General features: G+C 40.4%; 1 protein-coding gene across 5 annotated transcripts in view; it reads left to right on the top strand.

Annotated features, from left to right (window-relative positions):
- Positions 229 to 25950, top strand: part of QSER1 (glutamine and serine rich 1) — an 88114-nt gene continuing 62392 nt past the window's right edge. For 2 of the 5 annotated variants that reach the window (XM_021083215.1, XM_021083211.1), the window contains exon 1: positions 19275 to 23299. The gene's annotated coding sequence lies outside the window, so the exon portion shown is untranslated. Of the gene's footprint in view, positions 287 to 1186; positions 2570 to 19274; positions 23300 to 25950 lie in introns of those variants that run through there. The other 3 variants (XM_021083212.1, XM_021083210.1, XM_013994460.2) reach the window with 3 other exon arrangements.

Raw genomic sequence — 25950 nt, 5'->3', positions numbered from 1 at the left:
GGCTGGAAGTCCGCGGCCCGTGGGCTACGGCTGCCAGGCGACCCGCCGGGTTCCTGGACCCGGCCGGGCCGGACAGGCCTCAAGCCTTCACCGCCCCAGCTGGCCTTCCAGAGACTGCCGGTGGCGGTAGAGGCCTCGCGGGCCGCCCGCCTGGCCCGCGAGCCGCGAGCGCGGGGCGCTGAGGGGAGGCGGGGCGAGGTCGCGGGGCGGAGGGGGGGGCGGGAGGTGCATCCTGGGAAATCCACCAACATGGGGCGCAGCGACCGCCGCCGCCGCCGCTGCCGCGGTGAGTCCCGGCCGCGGATGCCGCCGTTTCCCTGACGCCCAGCTGGGGCCTCGTCGCGCGCCGCCGCCCGGGTTCCCCCAGCACAGACTGGCCAACGCGCCCTTCGCCTGTGCGCCCGCCGAGGCCATGTGAGGGGCAGCCCCCTCCGCCGCCGCCTCCTCCACCTCCTCTTCCTCCCCCGCCCCCTCCCTCCCCTCCCGCCCCCCTCTCACTGGGCCCTGGAGAAGCCCCCACTGCTGCCCGCCCTCCCTACGCAACCCCCACGATGGACAGGAACTACGCGACCTCCGGCTTCGCCGACCCGCCGCCGCCGCCGCCCGCGCCCCCCGCTGCCCCCGCCAGCGCCGCCGCACAACCCCCTGCCCCCGCCTGGGCCTACGAACCCAGAGCCGCGGCCGCCGCCGCCAGCAGCAGCTGCAGCAGCGGCAGCAGCCCCAGCCTCAAGGCCAGGTAGGGAGGGTGGGCGGCGGGGTCATGGTGGGCCAGGAAAGGCCAGGGATGCGTTTGGGGCCTTCGTCCCCTGTGCAGCACCGCCCAGGGGTCCGGCCTGGCGGGGAGCCCTCCGCTCGTCTCCTCGCCCTCGCCCCAGCCGGGAGATGCGGCTGATGACTCCTATAGGGTGGTGGATGGGGGCGACCAGTACTGGATTCACAGCTGCGGCTGGCCGGGGACCGTGGGTAGAAGGGAGGGTTGGGCGGGAGTCATGGGTCCCCGTCACCTCCTGGGTTCTGGGCTCTCACATGGTGAAGTTTGGGTTTGTGGCTGAACTCGGTGATCAGAGAGACCCGGGACTGGCTCCGGGGAGCAGAGGGGGGCGCCGAGGAGTTCGGTGCAGTGACATTCCATTGTATTGAAACTAACAATGTGGTCTTGGGGGCCCCAGCGGTGAGTGTGAGGGTGGGGGAGGCGGGAGAGGAAGAGGCGCGGAGCCACGTCCCTGACATTGGGGAACCCAGGAGGCTAGGCTTTGGGAGAATCCCCGGGGCGTGGGGCCTGGGAGGGGGCCCGGTGGGGCATGAACGCTGCGCCGGGGCTGGGTGACATATGTTTGCAGCGGTGGCCAAGATTAAGCTATTTCTCTTTCATGCGTTCAAAGTTACTCTTGGGTTTCCCCCTCTTTTAACAACAGCAGGAAGTAAGGGATCTCTCTTTGCCTTCTATGTATTGGGGTGACTAAGAGTTGGGAAGAAATTGAAGATGAGGGGGTTGGTCAGTGAAGGCCATAAACGTTGAAGAACAGAAGCATGCTTTTCCTTCTCGGTTTCTGAAGCCCCGTTTCATTATGTAGCGTGGGGTTCAAGAGTTCATCTTTGCTCCTGCATGACCAAGGGAATCTAAAATGTTGACTGTTACCAGAAATTTAAGCTCGCGGGAAATGTATGGTAGTGCCACACCGTGAAACGGTCCATTTGAATGATAACTCGAAGGCGTGGTTTGGTTTGGACGATTCGGGAGCGGGGTGTTTTAAAGCCACCTCTGCCGAACAATGCAGAATCTGGTAGGTGCAGCTTCTGATTACAAGGACCGGGGAATCCTGGGTTGCTAATGACTTCATCCTCAGCTACCAACCGGAAGCTTCTTGGCTTTATGATCTCATCAGATATCTTTATTATTGTCACGATAGAAGTGAACTTTTTTTTTTTTTTTTACCTTATACATCACAGTATACTAGATTATCTCCTTTGTTTTTATAAAAGTTCCAGTTCATGATTTGGAAAATATGTGTGAAGAGTGACTGGTCTTTGTCTTAGATAGTACCTTGGGATGATTGTGAGAGAATGAGAAAAATTTGGCTCAAAAAAAAGGGAAATATGCTTTCTTAGAAAATTTTAGGTCCTTTGTTTAAAAGAAATGGTGTTAAAAATTAGTAATGTGATGTGCTGACTTGGAGCTAAATAAATGCTGAGACCTTTCAGAAATAGTGATTATATTATGCACAATTAAGACATTTTAAGGAGTTTTATGGAAAATGCTTGCCCCCCCCCCTTTGGTGGTAATTTGACTATCATTTTCCAAGTAGCTTTTGCATCAAATACCATAATTTACAAATAAAAATTACTTTCTCTTCAGTGAACAGCAATGATGATCGGTATTTGTGCAGCATATTTTGTTTTAAATGAAAAATGTTTTATTAGGTACATGAAACAAATGCTGTCTGGTTATTTCTGTTATTTCTTTTAGCAGAATACTTCTGAGGCAAGAAACTAAAATCTACTTGTCCTATTTTCCAAATGTTATTTATCAAAGTAACAAAGAATGACTTCCCAAACACATTTGAAAACAGTAAGTAGATTTATTTGGAACACATAATCTAAAAGGGATTTATTTTCTGTTTATTGGAAACTATTGATTCTTAAATGCTAAGCCCCTCCCCTCTTAAAATATATTTTGAGGTGGAGTTAGCTAAATTATAGCATAGAAAATTCAGGCTTTTCCCTTCCCCCACTCACTTGCTTTGTTAACATCACTTGTTAGGATCAGGCCATCTGTACAGGCTATAACACACTTCTTAATTGTACCTCATTTTATTCCTCAAACTGTTCAGTGTCCTCTCTCACTTCAGTTACATAAAAAATACTGAATCCGAACTATGCCCTGTAAGTCTTTAAGTATTCTGAGTTTCCAGAAGCCTTTTCATATTTTTATAACATTTAAAAAATCTTTTTCGTAATTCATGTATCATTTGAATGTTTTTCTTCCCCCTTAATGGCAGTTTTCCATGAAGGTGCAAATGAGTACTAGTTGTGATGATGTAATATGGATATTTATCCAGAAGGAGTTAGCCTGTCTGTCACCTTGTTTCCAGTAACCTATTCAGAAGCTAACAGATGGTAATGAACTGACACTGGAACTAACATCCTACTTTATGTCTTTACTTGGTCCTGAAATGAAACATTTTCATCAGTTGATAGGAAATAGCATGGCACACAGTTTTTCATGAGTTTGAAATAACACTTTTTTGGTATAAAAGCTCTTTAAGATATTAGGTATTTCCATTGTTTTAACAATTGAAAAATAAAGAGCTAACTGGAAAATGTAAGCATTTTACCTTAGAGTATATAGAGAGATTTAATGTTTCTAAAATAGTGCCCCCTAGGTTCATAGGACATTCAGGGATAAGACCTGGTCATATAAATCTCCATTTATTTGTGCTCTTCTTACTTTTAGAGACCAAATGAGAATATTGTTGCCTATCACCATGCAGTTGGAAATATTTTCTGTGAGGCTGTTTTAGATACTATAAATACTTTTTCATGCTTTTGGAAATTAGATGATCATCAGGAAGCTACAGACCTGCTGCCTTTTCTCTGTCTTGACATTTGTGTCTTGTACAGAACGGGAAGAGACAGGCTGTTTCATCATGATGATGATAGATGTGTTTGTGTTTGAATATACTCCAGAAAGTGACAAATGGAAATATTTTGTTTTAAAGTAGAATTATATTTCTTTTTTTGCCTTTCTAACTTGAATTGAAACAGCCTTTTTTTTTTTTGTCACCAGTTTCTAGAATTTCCTAACACATAATCTTTTATAGTATGAATGTACCCTTCCAAAAAATGAAATAATGATTAGCTCCTCTAAAAATGATTGGCTACTCTGTTAAGGACTTTCTGAGTAATTTTTAAATCCAGAGTTTCCCTCAAGGCTTTTGGAAAAAGACCGGTAAAATCAAAATGTATAAGAAGTAGACACAATCCTAAATTAGTGAAAGGTTATTTTGAACAAATTTCTGTTGTCCAGAAAGTATTTTCCCATTGCAACAATGTTGTAAATATTAGTATCTATCATTTACTGACAACTGATTTGTGCTAGCTTCTCTTTTAAGTGATAAACACACACACTATTTAATCTTCAGCAATCCTTTAAGGTAGGTATTATTTTTACCTTCTTTTTTAAGAATTGGAAACCAAGGTGTAATGACATTAATAAACTTAGAGCTGCATAGCTAGTAAGTAGTAGAGCCGGAATTTAAACCTAGACATTGTGGATCTAGAACCTGCATGTTTCATTACTGAACTACTTTCTTGTAAGATAGTCTAATGCTGTAATCTACATATATAACGGGTTAATGACCTTTTGTATCTGGCCTAGAAACCTACGCATCATAAAATCCTTATTTCAGTGTTGTTTATCAGTAGTTCTTACTCTGCTAATCTCCACATGCTGTTTATTTCTGAGTTTAGGATTGATAGGATTTCTTGTCCATTCTGTGCTTTCTTCTGAGGGTAACACTTCCATGCCCATGGCTTTAAATACCATCTCTGGAGATGTTCCATGTATGTGTCTAAAAACCCAGATCTCTTCTCAGTGCTAACTGTATATCCATCTACCTCTTTGAGCTTTCACTTGGATAGATGGCAAGCATCATTCGTGGTGAGCTCATACTTTCCCCATCCACCTTACTTATCTAGTGAAGCCTGTCTCAGTAAGTCATACCTCTGTTCATCTGTTGCTCAGCCAGAACCTGTGGGTTGCTTGTGTGCTCAGTCACCAAGCCCTGCTGCTTTTTTTGTTGTTGTTGTTGTCTTTTTGCCTTTTCTAGGGCCGCTCTCCGCGGCATATGGAGGTTCCCAGGCTAGGGGTCCAATCAGAGCTGTAGCCGCCAACCTACTCCAGAGCCTCGGCAACGCCGGATCCTTAACCCACTGAGCAAGGCCGGGGATTGAACCCACAACCTCATGGTTCCTAGTTGGATTCGTTAACCACTGCACCACCACGGGAACTCCACCCTGCTGCTTTTTTATCTCTTAAATATCTTTTTTTTTTTTTTTTTTTTTTTTTTGTCTTTTTGCTATTTCTTTGGGCTGCTCCCACGGCATATGGAGGTTCCCAGGCTAGGGGTCAAATCGGAGCTGTAGCCACTGGCCTACGCCAGAGCCACAGCAACTCGGGATCCGAACCGCGTCTGCAACCTACACCACAGCTCATGGCAACGCCGGATCGTTAACCCACTGAGCAAGGGCAGGGACCGAACCCGCAACCTCATGGTTCCTAGTCGGATTCGTTAACCACTGCGCCAGGACGGGAACTCCTTAAATATCTTGAAATTGTCAACTTTTTTCTGTTTCCACTGCTTCACCCTGATCCAAGCCACTACTGTTTTTCACTTGGATATCTAAATAATCTTGAGCATTTTCTTTCCTTCCTTCAGTTCATTCTTTCTCTTTGTAGCATCCAGTTTTTTTATTTTTTGTTTCAGGGCCACAGGTGCTTCATATGGAAGTTACCAGGCCAGGGGTAGAATTGGAGCTACAGCTGCCATCCCACACCACAGCCACAGTAACACCAGATCCAAGCATCATCTCAGACCTACATTACAGCTCATAGCAACGCAGGATCCTTAACCCATTGAGCAAGGCCAGGGATCAAACCCACATGCTCATGGATACTAGTTGGGTTCTTTTCTGCTGAGCCACATCGGAAACTCCCCAAGGTGATTTTTTTTTTTTTTTTTAAATATAGATCTGCTAGTTTGATCATGTTGCTCTCTTTAAAACTTTTGCTATTCCTGCATCTTAGGGTCAAATTTTTTTAAATCCAGAATGTGTTGAATATGGCCCTGCATTAACTGGCCAATCTGAAATTCCTTGGATCATCCTGAATTCCTTTCTACATCCTTAAAACTTTCATACATGCTATTACTACCTCCACCCCGCTAGTTCTCCTCTTTCCCCTACCTCCCAACCTGAGTTCTTAAGGTATCTCATGTTAGAAAGCTGCTGCCTTCCAGCCTTCACCCCTTGTTTTGTGCAGTGGTATTTGTTTACTGTGCTTTCACAGAATTCTTAGAAATATCATTACAATCCTCTGGAATAGATACGTTCCTCTTTAGAATGGAAGTTCTTTGGGGGACACTCTGTTTTGCCTACTGCTGTATACCTGGTACTTACTCTAGTGCCTTGCATATAGTTGGTGATTCATACATATTTATAACATCAAAACCAGAACTCTGCTTTAGTGTGGGAGTTTTTTCCTTGCTGCAGTCTCTGGTGCCAGTCCCCGTCTTCCCTGTCCACCCTGTAATAGGGACCAAGATGAAGGGTTTAGGTGTTTGTGATTGCCATTGGTTCCACGTGTTGGGGTGTCGGCTGCTGCTTGCTTTTTACCATTCCTTCCAATGCTCTCTGGAACAGTGTGAGTACTAAAATGTGTATAGCAAAACACATTCCAAGTCTTTTCTTTCATTAATTAAACACATATTTGAGTGCCTGCTGTATGGGAGGCACTGTTGGCTTTATCCTCAAGTATTTTGTTCTCTAGTGAAAGCTTGAGAAACCAAATGGCAAACATTCATTCATTCATTCATTCATTCAAATATATGCAGTATCTCTTGAGTTTCTGTTACTAAGCTAAGTTCTACAGAGTACCACAGAGAGGAAATAAACACTGTCCTCCTGCCTCTCAAAGAGCTTGAGCTCCAATAAATGGAGTATAACTTTTAAAAACTGTGAATCACTGTATTGTACATCTGTAACTATATTATATTGTATAGTAACTATACTTCATTAAAAAACAAAAAACTTGTAATCTAGAGGGGTGACAGGGCAATATACTTACTGCCTCTCTACTTCTAAATGTTGAAGTACCCAGAAGCTTGGATTTTTTTTTTTTTAAATGGCTGCTTTCGGAGTTCCTGTCATGGCTCAGTGGCTAACGAATCCTACTAGGAACCATGAGGTTGCAGGTTCGGTCCCTGGCCTTGCTCAGAGGGTTAAGGATCTGGCGCTGCTGTGAGCTGTGGTGTACATTGCAGACACGGCTCGGATCCCACGTGACTGTGGCTCTGGTGTAGGCCAGCAGCTACAGCTCCGATTGGACCCCTAGCCTGGGAACCTCCATATGCCGCGAGAGCGGCCCAAGAAAATGGCAAAAAGATAAAAAATAATAAATAAATAAATAAATAAATAAATGGCTGCTCTCACAGCATATGGAGGTTGTCAGGCTAGGGGTCAAATGGAGCTCTATCCGCTGGTCTGCACCACCTCCACAGCAACACAGGGTCTGAGCTGTGTCTGTGACCTACACCACAGCTCATGGTAATGCCGGGTCTTTAACCCGCCAAGCGAGGCCAGGGATTGAACCTGCGTCCTCATGGTCATGCTAGTCAGATTTGTTTCTGCTGAGCCACGACAGGAACTCCTCCATTCTTTTTCTTCTCTTTCTACTCACCTTAGGTGAAGTTGCCATATAAATCAAATGATTTTCATATTATACCTCTAGATTCATATCTAGCTGTCTTCCTGATATTTCCATTTAGATATTAAGTATTTCAAACATATTACGTCCAAAATATGACTATCACTCTAACCCCCAACCAGGTCCTCCTTTAATCTTCCCCACATCAGTAAATAATACTATTTACTTTGTAGCTTATGCCTAAAAGTTTGGAGCCATCTGTGATCCATTTCTGTCCTCTCATGCGTTCCTTCAGTAAATCCTGTTGGTTTGATCTCCATATACATAATTTCCCACATAGACTATTGCAGTTGCCTCCTATTGCTTTCCTTGCTCTTGCTTTAACTTTTCTGGAGCGTATAAAACATGCAACAGCCAGAGTTAACATTTCAAAATATAAATCAGATAATGTCATCACCCTGTTTAAAACCTTCTAATGTTATTTAGAGGCCTTATCATGGCTTACAAGGTCCTGAGTGATCTAAGCCTCAGCTGATTCTCCCACCTCATCATTCCTTTCCCACCACCATCCTTTAGCCACACTGGCCTTATTTCTGTTCTTGAAATATGTGGATTATTTGTGAACTATCCTAAGATGATTTGTGTCTTGGGAATTTTGCCCTGGTCTCTTTATTTGGAGTTTCTTTGTACGTCTTTGCTTTACTGCTTCTTCTGGACACTTAGGTCTTCTCTTATATGTCACTTTCTTAGGAAGACCTTCTCTGACTGCCTTAGGTAGGCTAACTTCTCGCCACTGTTTCATATCACAGAGTTTTATTTTCTTCATAGCATTATCACTCTCCAAAGTAATTTTAAAGGTTTATTATCATTTATCACTACCCTTTCCCCATGGCACTAACCACCACAAGTAGAATGCATGTTCCATGAGAACAAGGAGCTGATTTGTCCACATCTGTAGAAGGCTGTTTAGAGAAGTGGTTGATAGCATAAGCTCTGAAGTCAGAATTTTGGGGGTTTATGTTTTGACTCCACCACTTAAGTTTCTTAATTTGTCTGTGCCTGAAGTTCCTTGTGTAAAAGGAGGAAGCTGCTTTGTTGTTGTCTTCTCTTTATAGCCATGTCTGTGGCATATGGAAGTCCTTGGACTAGGGGTCAGATCAGAGCTGCAGATGCAGGCCTACACCACAGCCAGGGCAGCAACACCAAATCTGAGCCACATCTGTGACCTATGCTGCAGCTTGGCAATACCGGATCCTTAACCTACTGAGCTAGGCCAGGAATCGAACCCACATCCTTACAAGGACTGCATTGGGTTCTTATCTGCTGAGCCACAGTGGGAACTCCAGAGGAAGCTTCTTCAAAGATTAAATGAAAAGTGTTTAGAATGGTGTCTAGCACATAAGAATAGTATATAGACTCTTAGCTTTGTTGTCAGCACTTAGAACAGTGTCTGGCACATTGTAAGTGCCCATTAAACATTCACTGAATGAATGAAATAACTATACTACTACGCAGCATATTTGTTTCTTTTGAAGAGGTATAAAAACATTTGGGAGACACAGAGGGAAAATTATATCAAGTTCAAGGAGGTCATGATAAAAGTTTTCAGGTGTGTTACATAGAAACTGATCTGAATTATTGTTAATGTTGCATAAAAAGAATAAGATATTAAAAAAAAAAAAAAAAAGATCTGGCATTGCCATGAGCTATGGTGTAGGTCGCAGCTCCAATTAGACCCCCTAGCCTGGGAACCTCCGTATGCCGCAGAAAGCGGCCTTAGAAAAGGCAAAAAGACCAAAAAAAAAAAAAAAAAAAAAAAAAAGAGGTATTAGCAGAAGGAGGGAGCTTTCAAAAATAAGTGTTCCAAGGAGGGAGTAAGTGGAATCTGCTAGACAGGTTGAGGGCTGCCCCTTAAACTGCACAGTATCACTTCTGTTGCAGTCACCTGGTCAAAGCAGTCTTGGATATAATGAAGAGTTATGGGAGGGAGACTACACAAAGGTGTGTTTCATTGGGGAGCTCACTAGAGTAGCACTCTACCACAGTGTATTAGTACTAGATTTTAGAGGGCTTTTGATGACAAGCCACCGAGTTTATTTAGTTTATTTTCTACGGCTAGGCTAGGTACGGCTAGGCTAGGTACGGAGCTTTGAAGGGTTTTTGAGAAGGATGATGATGATGATATTAGCAAAAAAAGTGTTTTAATAAGATTAAATTGGCAGTCAAGTACAGAGTGGCTTAGAATTGGCAGAGGTAGAGAACAGGATACCAAATGAGAGGCAGTTCATCAGACCAGACATGAAGGGGGTTATATTAGGGTTCTCCAGAGAAACAGAACCAATAGGGAATCTAGAAATATATCTGCTGTTTCAGATTTCCCGTTGTGGCTCAGCCGTAACAAAGCCAGCTAGTATGCATGAGGACACAGGTTTGATCCCTAACCTTGCTCAGTGGGTTAAGGGTCCGGTGTTGCCATGAGCTGTAGTGTAGGTCGCAGACGCAGCTTAGATCCCTCATTGCTGTGGCTGTGGCGTTGGCCAGCTGCTGTAGCTCCAAGTCGACCCCTAGCCTAGGAACTTCCATGTGCCGTGGGTGCAGCCCGAAAAAGAAATATATCTGCTATTTGCAGTCCAGAGATCAGAAAAGTCTGTGGTTCAGCCTGAGTCCTAAAGCCTGAGAACCAGGAAAGCCCGTGATGTAAATCCTAGTCCGAGGGCAGGAGAAAACAAGAGATGTCCCTGTTTAAGCTGAGGCTGGCAAAAGAGGGCAGGTTTCCTCCACCTTTTGTTGTATTCAGGCTCTGGATGGATTGGATGATGCCAGCCCACACTGGGTAGGGCAGTCTATTGAGTTTATTCAAATGCTAATGTCATCCAGAAACACCCTCACAGACACACCCAGAAACAGTGGTTAATCTGGGCTCCCCATGGCCAGTCAAGTTGCCGCGTAAAACTAACCATCGCAGAGGAAATAAGAGATTGGTGGTGATACTGATGTTGAAAGGAAGGAAGGGATGTGGGAGATATTAAAGATCAAATTGCCTGAGACTGTTGACAGGATATATGTTAAAAGTAAGAAAAAGAAAACGGTCGTTGACTTTTTCTGGTGAATGATGCAGTGAAGAAAAATATGAATATTCTTTCATTTTAGTCAACAAATATTCCATGAACTTCTTTTAGGCATTGGGGATTCAGTGGTAATTAAGACAGACAACATCTATTTTCGTGGCGCTTATATTCTCAAGGGGAGTGGAAGTCAAAAATCAAATAAATCAAGAAAATTTCCTGCTTGAAGAAGTCACATTTCCCTGAAGTGTGAGGAAAGAGCATGTGCAAATGTCCTAAGCCTAAAACAAGTCTGGTAATTCCATTCTCTAACTTGATCTAACCCTAGATGAGTGGTTGTCAAATTTTAGAGTCCTTCAGAATCACCCAGAGGGCTTGTTCAAGCACAGGTTGCTGGGCCCAACCCCAGGGTTTCTGAATCAGTAGGTCTGGGGTGGAGTCCAATAATTTGCATTTCTAACTAGTTTTGAGGTGATGCTAATGCTGTTTGTCATCTTATCAGTCTTCCTGACCAGTCTTACTTCTGCCTAAAAATCATCACTTCATAAAAGTCTTCCCTTACCACCAAATCTGAAGTCCCACCAAGTGTCCTTTCCTTTTTAAAAACATTTTATTGTAGTTGAATAGTTGATTTACAAGTTGTGTTAATCTCCACTGTACAGCAAAGAGATTCACTTATACACATATCCATTCTTTTTCAGATTCTTTTCCCATTATATAGGTTATCACAGAATATTGAGTGGATTTCCCTGTGCTATACAGCAGGTCCCTGCTGACCATCCATTCCATACACAATATTGTGCATATGCATATGCCAGTCCCAACCAACCTTATTCCCGCTGACCTTTCTTCTTTGGTAACCATAAGTTTGTTTTTGAAGTCTGTGGATGTTTATTTTAGAAAGTAGTTCATTTGTATCATTTTTTTAGATTCCACATTTAAATGATATCATGCATATTTGTCTGACTTGTTTTACTTAGCATGCTGCCCTCCAAGCCTGTCCATTTTGCTGCAAATGGCAAAAATTCATTCTTGTCTATGGCTGAGTAATATTCCATTGTATATATGTACTACATCTTCTTTATCCATTCATCTGTTGATGGACGTTTAGGTTGCTTCCATGTCTTGGCTATTGTGAATAGTGCTGCATGTATCTTTTTGAATTATGGTTTTCTCCTACCAAGTTTTCTTCTTTTTTTTTTTTCCTTTGTCCTTTTTTTTTTTTTTTTTTTTTTTGCTTTTTAGGCCACACTAGCAGCATATGGAAGTTCCCAGGCTAGGTGTTGAATTGGAGCTGCAGCTCCTGGCCTACACCACAGCCCCAGCAATGCCAGATCCCTGACGTGCTGAGCAAGGCCAAGGATTGAACCTGCATCTTCATAGATGCTAGTCAGATTTGTTTCCACAGTGCCACAACAGGAACTCTGTCTCCTACCAAGTTTTCTTTTTTACAACACCTTTTTTTTCTTTTTTCTTTTTTTTTCCCTCATCTTTTTAGGGCCATGCCACGGCATATGGAAGTTCTTAGGCTAGGGGTCAAATCGGAGCTGTAGCTGCTAGCCTACACCACAGGCACAGCAATGTCAGATCCAAGCCACATCTTCAACCTACACCACAGCTCACAGCAATACCAGATCCTTAACCCACTGAGTGAGACCAGGGATCGAACTTGCATCCTCATGGATACTAGTCAGGTTGTTTCTGCTGATGGGAGATGGAGTTCCCATGATGGGAACTCCAACACTTTTATTTTCTTTAAAGTATTTGTCCTCAGCCGACAAGGCCAGAAAGGTGAATTTTGGGAGTTTAAATAGGCATTTGTTTAGAAACAGTAGTGGGATCTCAGAGATTTAAGATTTGGGGGATTGAAGGGTAGAGGGCTGAGAACTGATCCTTAGCTGTTGGTAATAACTAGCAGGTCCTGAATGCCTACTAATGCCAAGCACTGGCCTAATATATGCATTATCTTATTTAATTTTCACAACTCTGAGTTAGGTGCTATTGTTAGCTGGCGCTCAGGGAAACTGGAGCAGAGAGCTGTTACTGTACTTGTTCAAGGTTGCTACTAGTCCGTGGCAGAGGCAGGATTTGAACCCATGAAGTGTGACTTCAAAGACCGCTGTTAGTCAAGGTGTTCTTGCTCTTGGGGAAAACTTTTTGGGTGTGGAGGTTTAGGATGAAGTAGGCTTGGCAAATGAAAAAAGTCAGGGGCGTTGGTGATGGGAGACTTTTTAAAAGGATGATCGATCTCTTGGGTGTTAACATTTATGCTGGGAGGTTATACTTTCTCAATTACTTTAAAAATTGGAATTATTTTCCCAGAGTATACTTTCACTGAAAATTTTGGAGAAAACTTGAAAAGATGGGCTTATACCAGATTGAATGGTTGCCATAAGTTAAGGGAATTGTAGAGATGTTTGCTGAGCAGCTTTCACTGCTTTGGGAGCTTGGGATACATCAGCAAACAAAACCAAGATCTCTACCTTGGTGGAATTTACACTGGGTATGTAGAGTGAGACAAATGATAAATAATAAACATAACTTTGTAAATTATCTAGTATGTTGAGAGGTGATAAGGGAAAAAGCAAGGTTACAAAGAATGGAAGATAGATGAGGGAGGTATTGTGGGGTTTTTTTAATTATTTTAGTTTTTATTGTTGCTTTACAATGTTCTGTCAATTTCTGCTGTACAGTAAAGTGACCCAGTTATACATCTATATACATTCTTTTTCTCATATTATCCTCCATCATATTCCATCCCAGGTGATTAGATATGGTTCTCTATGCTATATCGCAGAACCTCATTGCTTATCCACTCCAAGCGCTGTAGTTTCCATCTACTAACCCCAGACTCCCAGTTATGCAGTTCCCTCCCACTCGGCAATCACAAGTCTGTTCTCCATTTCCATCAGTTTGTTTCTTTTCTGTAGATAGGTTCATTTGTGCTGTATATTAGATTCCACATCTAAGTGATGTCATATGGTATTTGTCTTTGTCTTTCTGACTTATTTCACTTAGTAGGAGAGTCTCCAGTTCCATCCACGTTGCTGCAAATGGCGTTATTGTTCTTTTTTATGGCTGAGTATATTCCATTGTATTTATGTACCACATCTTCTTAATCTATTCATCTGTCAATGGACATTTAGGTTGTTTCCATGTCTTCGTTATTATGAAGGGTGATGCAGTGAACATAAGGGTGCATGTATCTTTTTCAGTGAGAGTTTTGTCTGGATATATGCACAGGAGTGGGATTGCTGGATCATATGGTAGTTCTGTATTTGGTTTTTTGAGGTACTTCCATACTCTTTTCCATAGTGGTTGTACCAATTTACATTCCCACCAACGGTGTAGTAGGGTTCCCTTTTCTCCTCACCCTTTCCAGCATTTGTTATTTGTAGACTTATTAATGATGGCCATTCTGGTACCTCATTGGCCACTAATAGCTCCTCATTATAGTTTTGATTTGCATTTTTCTAATAATTAATGATGTTGAGCCTTTTTTCATGTTCCTTTTGGCCATGTGTATGTCTCCTTTGGAGAAATGTCTATTCATGTCTTCAGCCCATTTTTCAATTGGGTTTATTTTATTTTTAAATTTTTTAAATATTTTTTGCTGTTGAGTTGTATGGAGATATTTTGGAGATTAAGCCCTTGTTGGTTGCAACGTTTGCAACTAGTTTCTCTCATTCCATAGGTTCTCTCTCTCTCTCTCTTTTTTTTTTTTTTTTAATGGTTTTCTTTACTGTGCAAGTTTAATTAGGTCCCATTGGTTTATTTTTGTTTTTATTTCTATTGCTTTAGGAGACTGACCTGAGAAAACATTTGTATGGTTGATGTCCGAGAATGTTTTGCCTACGTTCTCTTCTAGGAGTTTTATGGTGTCATGTCTTATGTTTAAGTCTTTAAGCAATTTTGAGTTTATTTTTCTGTGTGGTTTGAGGGTGTGTTCTAGTTTTGTTGATTTACATGCAACTGTCCACTTTTCCCAACACCACTTGCTCCAGAGATTGTCTTTTTCCCATTTAGCATTCTAGGCTCCTTTGTTGAAGATTAATTGACCATAGGTGTCCGGGTTTATTTCTGGATTCTCTATTCTGTGCCATTGGTCTGTATGTCTGTTTTTGTACCAGTACCACACCATCTTATTTACTGTAGCTTTGTAATATTGTCTGAAGACTGGGGGAGTTATGCCTCCTGCTTGGTTTTTGTTCCTCAGGATTGCTTTGGCAATTCTGGGTCTTTCATGGTTCCATATAAATTTTTGGATTGTTTGTTTTAGTTCTGTGAGAAGTGTCATGGGTAATTTGATAGAGATTGCATTGAATCTGTAGATTGCTTTGGGTAGTATGGCCATTTTAACAGTATTAATTCTTCCAGTTCCGGAGCATGGAATATCTTTCCATTTCTTTGAATCCTTTTTAATTTCCTTGATTAATGTTTTATAGTTTTCGGCATATAAGTCTTTCACCTCCTTGTCACATTTATTCCTAGGTAGCAATTTTAAGTAGTGTGGACTGGGCAGGCTATTTGGAATGGGGGTATTTGAACAAAGACTTGATGGTGGTAATATTTTGAAAAAAGAAGTATTTTACATTAAGGAACAGTACTTCAGTAAGGATTATCTCCCCTCCACCCACCCTTGATTCAAATGAGATTTCAAGGTGTTTTGGGTTTGTTTGGTTTTTGCAGGGGGTGGGGCGGGGGGAAGCACTTTCTCACATGCAGAAATTCCTGGGGCCAGGAATCCTACCCATGCCACAGCAGCGATCTAAGCTTCAGTGACAACACTGGATTCTTAACCTGCTGAGCCACAAGAAAACTCTGATATTCAAGTTTTGTTTAAAAAAAAAAAAAAGGAATTGCTTGCTCCTTTGCTAACATCTTATTTCTTTGTTCAATGTTTATCCTTTATTGCTGTTATCACTGTTTTAAATTTTAGGAATGTGATAGATGACTTGTCACTGAGCTGCTACCAACACACAGTTTCTGAATTTTCACTTGGGCCAGTCCAGCTATGCCTTTCCTGTCTAGGTCTTTTTGCAATCAATTCTCTTTTCTTTTTAGTCAGTAGTAAGCATTTGTTAATCATTGTGCCAGCTGTATTCAAATAAGTGTGGAGGTATTGTACAATATGAAGAGGTAAATGGGAGGTACCTGGGCCTAGTTTTAGCATGTCTACTTATTTTTCTTTCATTTTTTTCTAGAACCATGACCACAGATTCTCCCTTGCCCTGTCTCTTTTATCTCTAAATGAAACACCACTTTCCCATTGTTCCTTGAACAGCAGCAGGAATGCTCTTATCTCAGGGTCTTTGGCCTATTTCCTCTGCTAAGACCACTCTTCGCTCTGAAAATCTTCATGGCTTTCGTCCTCAATTCAGTTCAAAATGTCGTATTGTTAGAAGCTGCTCCTTAATACCCTCACTGGAGGCCTCCTCCTGCCCTCATCATTGTGTTGCCCAGTATCCTGCCTTAAGTTTCTTCATAGCACTTGTCAATCCTTGATATGAATTATTGCTCTGTTTGTTGTGGGTTCCTGATCATTAACCCCTGGGTGTTTCTTGACAGTCCAACTTCACTCGTTTTGTTCTCCTACCCACCTATTTATCTGTCACATAAGTATTCAATAGATATTGATTTAATATAGAATATATTTAATGGTAGAGTATATTCTGTTTTGACTTCCTATCTAATATTTTGGAGTATAAATTTGGTCTCCAGAAGATTAAGATTCTTTAGGGATCTTAACTATGTTGCTTATCCTATATTGGTAACCCTGTGGGCTTTTATGGGATATAATGAAGTTTTCATATGACTTAATACCATCATTCTCATTACTGTGTGATCACTGATCCTGTTTGAATAACTTGAGTTCAGATTTGTCTAACCCAATGAAGTATGACAAACACAAAAATGTGAATAAGCTAAAATACTTTTGTTTGGGTCTGCTTAAATTAGATGGCTTAACATTTTTAAATATTTCTCATATTGAGCAGACTGAAAAATTACTATTAACCTGGTAAAGCAGCTGGTACTATACCCACTTAAACAGATATTAAACCATTGAGGTCAGAGTTCGATTTGATCAGAGCCACAAAGGCTCTAGTGGAATAATGCCAAAATAAAAGTGTGAACCATTTGGAAAGGTGGAATTTAAGTAGAACCGTGGCTGTTCCAAAAAACAAAACCAGAGGAGTTACCACTGTGGCACAATAGGTTAAGCATTCAACCGCAGGAGTTCCTATTGTAGCGCAGTGGAAACAAATATGACTAGGAACCATAAGGTTGCAGGTTCAATTCCTGGCCTTGCTCAGTGGGTTAAGAATCTGGCGTTGCCAAGAGCTGTGGTGTAGGTCGCAGATGTGGTTCGGATCCTGCATTGCTGTGGCTGTGGCGTAGGCCTGCAGCTGAGCTCCAATTGGACCCCTAGCCTGGGAATCTCCAATCTCCATATGCCATGGGTGTGGCCCTAAAAAAAAAAGCAGAAAAAAGAAAAAGAAAGAAAGAAAGAATTCAACTGCAGAGCTTGCAGTCACTTGGCTTGCTCACTGCAGAGTTGTGGGTTCGATCCCCAGCCCGGCTCAGTGAGGTAAGTAAGGATCTGATGTTGCTGCAGCTGTGGCATAGGTCGCAGCTGTGGCTTGGATTCAATCCCTGGCCTGGTAACTTCTGTATGCTATGGTCATGGCCATAAAAAAATAAAACAAACAAACAAAACTAGCAGTGGTCTTTTGCTGTTATTTAATATCTTTGTATTACTTTTTTATTTTTATTTTAGTTTAGTTTATTTTTTTATTTTACTTTTTTTTTTTTTTTTTTTTTTGCTTTTTAGGGCTGCAGGTACTGCATATGAAAGTTCCCAGGCTAAGGGTCAAATCAGAGCTACAGATGCTGACCAACACCACAGCCCCAGCAACAGCGGATCTGAGCCGTGTCTGTGACCTGCACCACAGCTCATGGCAACACCAGATCCTTGACCCGCTGAGCGAGGCCAGGGATGGACTCCGCATCCTCCTGGATACTAGTTGGATTCGGTTTTTGCTGTGCCGCAATGGGAATTCCCCTCGTTTTTTGTTTGTTTGTTTGTTTGTTTTGCAAGAGCAAGTTTGGGCTCAGTCTGATCCTCTATAATATTTACTTTAATATAATGTGGAAGATGATGATTCCAAAACTTGCTATTTAAAGCTAATCTAGTATACACCTAGTTAACATTTATCTACTATAAATTTTATTATGGGCCTTTTAATATCATGATAAAGTGGACTTTGGAGTATGTTACTCACATTTAATAACTTAACATGTTTATTAAGAAATGTTAAAGTACCTTGGCTTGTAAATTATGAAAACTTGAGTAACATTTTAGGAAATCATTTTTAACTGTTGTTTCAAAATATATTCTTTTTTTCTTTTTTTTTTTTACTTATTATTTTTCTTTTGTCTTTTTTTCTAATGTTCATTAAAATTTCTTCCTCTGTATTAACCTTTGTTGTGGATCAGAAATCTAGAATATGAATTAGCTACTTGGAAGTTGATTTTCTCTGCTAAAAACAACAGCAACATTTTTTTTTTATTATGTAAAATTTCAAACCAAACACATTTCCAGAGAATGGTACAATGAATCCCTATGTATCCATTAGCCAGCCTCAACAATCTCAGCACATGGTCAGTCTTGTTTCATGTGTCCCTACCAGCTTTCTATCCCTACTTTGTATTTGCTTTGTTTTATTTCAGAGTAAATTTCAGGCCATGTATGTATCTCTTTCAACCATAGTATGTCTCTAAAAGGTAAAGACTTAAGTTTTTTTTTTTTTTAACATAACCGCAATTCATAGGATATTTTAAGGTAATCTATAAATATTCCACTTGCTTTGGTATCTGAAATCAATCTTAAAATTAGTGAAAATAATATAGTCCAGTTACAGTTGTAGAAAATGCTAGTGGTTTTATTATAAGTCTTTGCTTAATGGACTTACAGATTTCTGGGAATTTCCTTAGGAAAACTTTTTGAGCATCTGGAAATTTTCTGATTAATTTTTAAAATTTGTAGAGCAAGAAGAAATAGTATAGTGAGTATCAAGATTAATATTAGAACTTTGGATTTTGAGTTTCCTGAAAGTCTTTTTTTCCCTCTCAAATGCTATTAAGTTCTTAAACCAAAGATATACAAATGTTTGTCTATAAAACTAGTGCACAAATGTAAATTATTGCGATAAATCTGTATCTTTAAACAGACTATCCTTACCTAAGGCCAGAAATCCTAGGCCATGTTAATATTAGTGAACAAAATCGTGATGATTAAAAATCCAGAAGTTCCCACTGTGGTGCAATGGGATCGGTGGCATCTCTGGAGCTTTGGGATGCAGGTTGGAGCCCTGGCCTGGCACAGTGAGTTAAGAAACTGGTATTGCCCCAGCTGTGGCTCACATCTAATCCCTGGCCTGGGAACTCCATATGCCACAGGGTAATCACAAAAGAAAAAGAAAAAAAAAATCAGCTATACTAGTTCTCAAACAAGGAAGAAATTTAATTTGATGAGGGAAAGACTAGGCCACAAACAATAAGATGCATTGAAGAAACTAAATACAACATCTATAGCATCTATACATTTGAATCATGAGAATATGACTTTATTATGTACTGTGGAAAGTAACCAGCCGTGTATTCTTTTTTTTTTTCTTTTACAGCCATACCAGTAGCATATGGAAGTTCCTGGACTAGGGATTGAATCTGAGCCACAGCTGTGGCAACGCCAGATCCCTAACCCACTGTGTTGGGCTGGGAGCAAACCTGAGTCCCAGGGTTCCCAAGATGCCGCCAATCCCATTGCGCCACAGTGGGAACTCCAGTTCATTTTTAATAATTCCTTCATAGCCTAAAGTGAGAGATAATCATCCAGGACCCGCTCGACTGTTTTTGTCTACCTCTTAAATGAATGTTAATGTCTGGATGATACAGATAGTTAATACACTGCAACAGTTCAAATCACAAAATAGTTTGCTTTGACAAAAGTATTTCTTTTAAATGTGTTATAGAAAAATATTTGGAATGGGAAAAGTTGGACTTGAAAATGTTTTCTTTGTTCAGAGGAAACGTCTGTAATGCAGGTGATGAGAGAAATAAAAAAGGAAGATGTTGAAATGGAACTTTGGAATTGTGTCCAATCCAGGTCTTGGTAACTGTGGTTATCATGGGTATAGTCAAGCATATGCCACATCACCATCATGTTTCATTTATTTCCCCGCAGAACAGCAGACGGAAACTTTTGAGTACCCTTGACTTTGGCATCATTTTTCTTGAGCATCTGTTATAAATGCCAAAATCTGTTTCTCCTGTTGTGGATAATGTTTGGAACTGGTAGATTGATTTTTGAATATGTTCTACAGCTCCACTAGGCAGGAAATACCGTACTATTCGTTTCACCTTCTCAGTCAAAACAGAAACACCTTCTGTCTAAACAATTTAAGTGTATTGTTTACACAAAATGAAGTAGGATTTTCGGGGTAAATAATGTATATAAAATTAAAATTAATTTACTTAAGAAATCACACTTGATTTAACAATAACCTGGTACAAAGTACCAGTTGTGCCTCCTGTACACTAATATCAGCTGGGGGCCCTGTGTGAAACATAATTTCTCTCAGATGATTTCTCTGAGGCCCCTTTGGTGAAGGGCTCAATATTATGGTTGGCGGCAGGGTTAAGGGAACCAAAAAGGGATATTGAGACACTGAGTAAGTAGCAGTGTGAAGTCACTTCTAGGCCTGCGAAAGGACAATGGTTATTGAAGCCCAGAAGGGGCTGTAGTTGTGGAGAGATGCAGGATGGCTGGAACCATTGCTGTGATACAGGGAGGAATTGACAAATAATACTCAGACTCCTCTCTTGTCTTCTCATTTCCTGCAGAACCTTCCTCTGTGGCTCCTGGAGAACCCAGGTGATGCAGTGTAGATGTTATCTCACTGTGAGGTAGTCTTTAAAAAAAATGAAGGCTCAAAAATAAAAAACAAAAATTAAGGTTTTTTTGTAAGTTGCCGAGGTTCACCTTAGAGATAGTGAATCCAGGCCATTTGACTCCTCTGTACTTGAAAAAATAATAACAACAGCTTTGTTGAAATTTAATCTACATACCATAAAATTCTTCCATGTTAAATGTTCAGTTCAATGATTTTTACTGTATTCATCACACACCAAGGTGTCACCACAATCTAATCTTCAAGCATTTTCATTACTCCAAAGAGAAACCTCACTCTCATTCTGACCCCTAGGCAACAGTTAATCTGTCTCTAGATTTGCCATTCCTGGACTTTTAATATAAATGGAATCATAAAATATGTGTTCTTTGGTGTTTGGCTTCTTTGCCCAAGCATAATGTTTTTGAGATTCATCCATGTTATGGCATGTATCAATACTTATAAATGCTTAAAAGGAAGCTCATTTGTTTATCCATTCACGAGGTGATGGACATTTGGGTTATTTTCAGTTTTTGGCTCTTGTGAATAATGTTGCTGTGGATATTTGCATAAAAGTATTTGAAAAAAAAAAGTTTTATTTTCCTTGTGCAGATACCTAGGAGTGGAATTGTTGGGTCATGTGATAATGGTGTTTTAACTGCCAGACTGTTTCCTAAAGTGGTTCTAGTTTCTCTACATCCTTGTCAACACTTTCGATTTTAGCCATGTTTTTAACTATAGCCATTAATATCCTGAGAAGTTCACCCTTTTCTTTTTTTAACAGTTATCTCTTCTCACATGGTATTCTGCAAAGTCGGGTTCAAGGGAAGGGAAGTATCTTTTACCATCAACAACTTTGTTATTTTCACTTCTTTATTTATTTTATTTTATTTTTGTCTTTTTGCTATTTCTTGGGCCGCTCCCCGAGGCATATGGAGGTTCCCAGGCTAGGGGTCGAATTGGAGCTATAGCCACCGGCCTACACCAGAGCCACAGCAACTCGGGATCTGAGCCGAGTCTGCGACGTACACCACAGCTCACGGCAACGGTGGATCCTTAACCCACTGAGCGAGGCCAGGGACCGAACCCGCAACCTCATGGTTCCTAGTTGGATTCGTTAACCACTGCACCACAACGGGAACTCCTTATTTTCACTTTTTTAAACTAAAGAACATCACAGTCGAATTACTCAGCAGTTAGTAGCCAAATTCATTAAACTTTACATCCCTTAACATTTATTTTTAAAGCAATTTTTATTAAACTTTGGAACTGTTTGTATAGTAATGTTTTATGCAAGGGCCGTTAAGACAATGAACGGTCTGTTTGAGTTTAGGATTCCCTTTGCTTTCAGTTTTAGTTTGGGAACTGAAGAAAGTTTTGAAGCAGATAGCAGCTAGAGTCACCTTTTAAAAATGTATTTAGTCACTCCTTTGCTTAAAAGTCCTTCGGTTGTTTTCTGTTGCATGTGGAGTAGAATCCAAATTCCTTATCATAACCCACAAAGTTTTTTATGTTTGCCTCTTGCCACCTCCCTTCCCAGGTGAATAAATCTCCTGCCACTCTCCCTTTCAGCAGTACATTCCAGTACATTCGAAGCATATTGGTCTTTTCGGCTGCTGTATGTAGCAAACTTTCCCACCTTAGGCCATGCATAACACCCCTCCCTATGGTTTGACACAGGGTTAGCTTAATACCCCTTTCCATGGAGACTTTTTTTGCTTGCTGTGTCCTCTGAAAGTAGTGTCACAATAGCATCTGTCCTCAGCCCATTTCTCATGGAGGACACTCTTTGGGTAATTTCATCCACTTTCATGACTTCAAAAGTCCCCATCTAGTAATGATTCCCAATTTTTAATTTCCAGCTCAGTTTTCTTTCCTGAGTTCCAAGTGGGAATGTTCCCTAGCCCTCTTTTGAGTATTTCCCACTTTATCTCCTATGAACACCTCACCTCAACTTTAATGCATCCAAAGTCGAACTCTTCAAGTTTGTTTATCCTTACTTGGTTCCCCATCATTCATGACCCCTCTGTCTTTTCCACCACAAATCATTGTTGGCCAGGACTTATCAATTCTATATTTTAAGAGTTCTCAAGTATCTGACTGTTGCCACTGTTCTGCCCTTATAATTTTTTTATCTGGATTTCTGCAATATGATCTTGGCCTTGCTACTTTTAGGCTTGCTCTCTTCTTCATAGTACTTAATAATCATATTATCCTCCTAAGAGTGATAGTTCTATCCTCTTGGTATATGGCAAAATTGCTATAAGAGCCTTTTCAAAGTGACTTTCAGGGTCCCAACTTAGAAGTAATAATAAAGAACTTCTTGGAGTTCCCTGGTGGCTCTTCAGGTTAAGGATCCAGTGTTGTCACTGCTGTGGCTCTGGATATAGCTGTGGTGCGGGTTCGATTCCTGACTATAGAACCTCCCTCTACTATTGGTACAGCCAAAAAAAGAAAAATGAATTTCTGAAAGTGTGAACTGGGAGTGTATGGTTTGAAAAAAATCGACCAGATGATGCTGACAAGCACCTCTGGTTAAAAAACATTGTTTTAAAATACAAATTTAATCATACAACACTGATTAAAATTCGTTAGAGGCTTTTAATTCCCTTGAAGAGAAAATGTGATATTCTCATGTCATATTTTGGCATGTGATTTTCCATAATCTGGCTCCTGTCAGACTCATAGCCCCACCCACCCCCAGTACAACTATGCAGAATTACTTAAAGGTCTACTAATTTATCATCTTATTTACATTTCCAGGTCTCTATATATGGTACTATCTCTTCTTGAATTACTCTTCTTTGTCTTTCCTTGAATAATTTCTCCCCTTTTCATTACTCAGCTGTAATGTACTAGAGGTAAGCTTTCTTATATTACATAGTGTTTATTTATTTACTTACCCTTTTTATTTCTGTGTCTTCTAGTGCCTAGCATAATACTTGTCAATCAATAGATGTTGTATAAATGCAGTTTAGGTGCAATAATAATAGCATTGATTGAACATTATATGCCAAACATAGTACTATGCTAAATGATTTATCACAACAGCTTTATGAATGTGCATGTTGTTATTCTCATATTTTACAGTTGAGGAAACTGAGATATAGAGTGGTGAACCTCAGGTTGCAGAACTTACACGTACAGAGCTGCATTTGAAGCCCATGGTTTATTTGCAAAACTTGTATTTTCATAGTTGTTTCATGGTGCATTAGTTGTTTTTTCAAATTCACAATATATAATTTCTTAATAAGGGCTGATTAATCTTATGCTTGAGGTTTTTTGTTTTTAATTCTTGGACTACAATTAGTTAAAATAAGATATTTATATTATTTGACATTTAGGTATGAGTGAGATAAACATGCTAGATAGTGTCCCACACACAAAGTTAATTCAATAAACTCAATTATGAAGACAGATTTTTTACTAAGGAATACATGTGATACAGCTCAGGGTGGCGTTGGATCCTTAACTCACTGAGCAAGGCCAGGGATGGAACCCGAGTCCTGATGGATGCTAGTCAAGTTCCTTAACCGCTGAGCTACGATGGGAACTCCATGGGGCATGGAATTTAAACTCACTCAGCTACTAGACAAACAAAATTTTAATTGCATAGATTATCTTTCAGCCACATCACCACCTCCAACTAATAGTCATTTAATAATTTAATCCACATGGAGTTCCCATGGCATAGCAGAAATGAATCCAGCTAGGAACCATGAGGTTTTGGTTTTGATCTCTGGCCTTGACCAGTGGGTTGAGGATCTGGCATTGCCATGAGCTGTGGTGTGGGTCGCAGACTCAGCTCGGATATGGTGTTGCTGTGGCTCTGGTATGGGCCAGCAGCTGTAGCTCCGATTGGACCCCTAGCCTGGGAACTTCCATGTGCCGCAGGTGCGGCCCTAAAAAATACAAAAAAAAAAAAAAATTAATCCATAGAAGCCTGGAATTTGGGTTTTGAATTTTGAGTTTCTGATCCTTCAGTACAGACATCTGATAGTTGCTAGAATTCTTAATTTGTATGAATGCTGACTTGATATGACCACATATTAAGAGCTCAATGTTTCTTAAAAATTAAGTGTCTTTTGATAAATATCAATAGTTCATTACTTTGTATGCACTATTTCATGCCCCTAAAATTTATTCAACATACAGTCAAAAAGTATTTGTTGAATTATTTTGTATAGATCACTGCAGAGGAAAAAGGAAATAGAGAAATGTAAGAAATGAATACACAGTACAGAGAAGAGTAAACATATAATAGGAGCAAAAAAAAAAGGAATATGTGTGATAGATGAAGTAAAAATACTTAGTTCAGAATATTAGAAATACACAGAACATTAGGCTTCAGAAGTAGGAAAACTAGTACTGTGCAAGATTGTATGCTTTGCTGTAAGTCTTGAAGCATATTATTTGCAGAATCAGAACTGGAATTTAGGCCGCCTAACTTCCAATCTAGGATTCTTATCTTTCTCAACAATGAAAAGTTGATATACCTAAGACTAAAACAGTAGTTTCCAAATTTAAAGAGAATTCTATTTTTATTATATTAGAATATATATGTTTTCAATGGCCAAGCTTTTTTTTTTTTTTTTTGTCTTTTTGCCATTTCTTGGGCCACTCCCGTGGCATATGGAGATTCCCAGGCTAGGGGTCGAATCAGAGCTGTAGCCACCGGCCTACGCCAGAGCCACAGCAACACCAGATCCGAGCCGCATCTGCGACCCACACCACAGCTCACAGCAACGCCGGATCATTAACCCACTGAAGCAAGGTCAGGGCTCAAACCTGCAACCTCATGGTTCCTAGTCGGATTTGCTAACCACTGAGCCACGACGGGAACTCCTCAATGGCCAAGCTCTTTAACACAAAGAAGAAATAAGGCAAAATCATTCATTCAGTCTTAAGGAACTTATTACTTGTGTGCAAGTACTGGCTTGTTTACCTGGGGTTTAACATATTTCATGGAACTTTTGCTAATTGATTTTAAAACTTGGAATGTGTTTTATTTCTTAAGTATTATGGACATAAGAGTATACTACCTAAGGAGAAGATTTGTACATGTTATTAATTAATATCTGAATATAAATCAGAAGAGCTTATTCTCAATAATACATTTGAAGTATTTTTTCTTATGGTTATATGCTATCTTTACTGCAAATTGCCATTTTAGGTGAGATTTTTGTCACATCATCGTTAAAACTAATTTTCTATGGTAAACAAATTAGGTTGAAATTAGGAAAGAAGCTTAGGAAAAGAATGTTCATTCAGTAAGCAAGGTAGAGAGTGGTGATGAATAATTATTACTCTTTTTTGGTTTATTTTAATTTTGAGTAAATGTCACTTTTTAAATTTGATGTTTAATTAGCAGCAACTTAAAATGATGCTACCCCCTGCAAAATTCTGAACCTTCTTATTCTCAAGATTGAGTCTATATCCCATTTTGAGTGTGTGGGGAGGGGATGGAAGATGGAAGTTGTGCTCAGTTGGGAATCTAAAGATAACTATGACT

Source organism: Sus scrofa, chromosome 2 (genome assembly GCF_000003025.6).
Source record: "Sus scrofa isolate TJ Tabasco breed Duroc chromosome 2, Sscrofa11.1, whole genome shotgun sequence".
NCBI lineage: Eukaryota > Metazoa > Chordata > Mammalia > Artiodactyla > Suidae > Sus > Sus scrofa.
The sequence above is the reverse complement of the archived record's forward strand: the minus strand, read 5'-3'. Positions and strand labels throughout refer to the sequence as shown.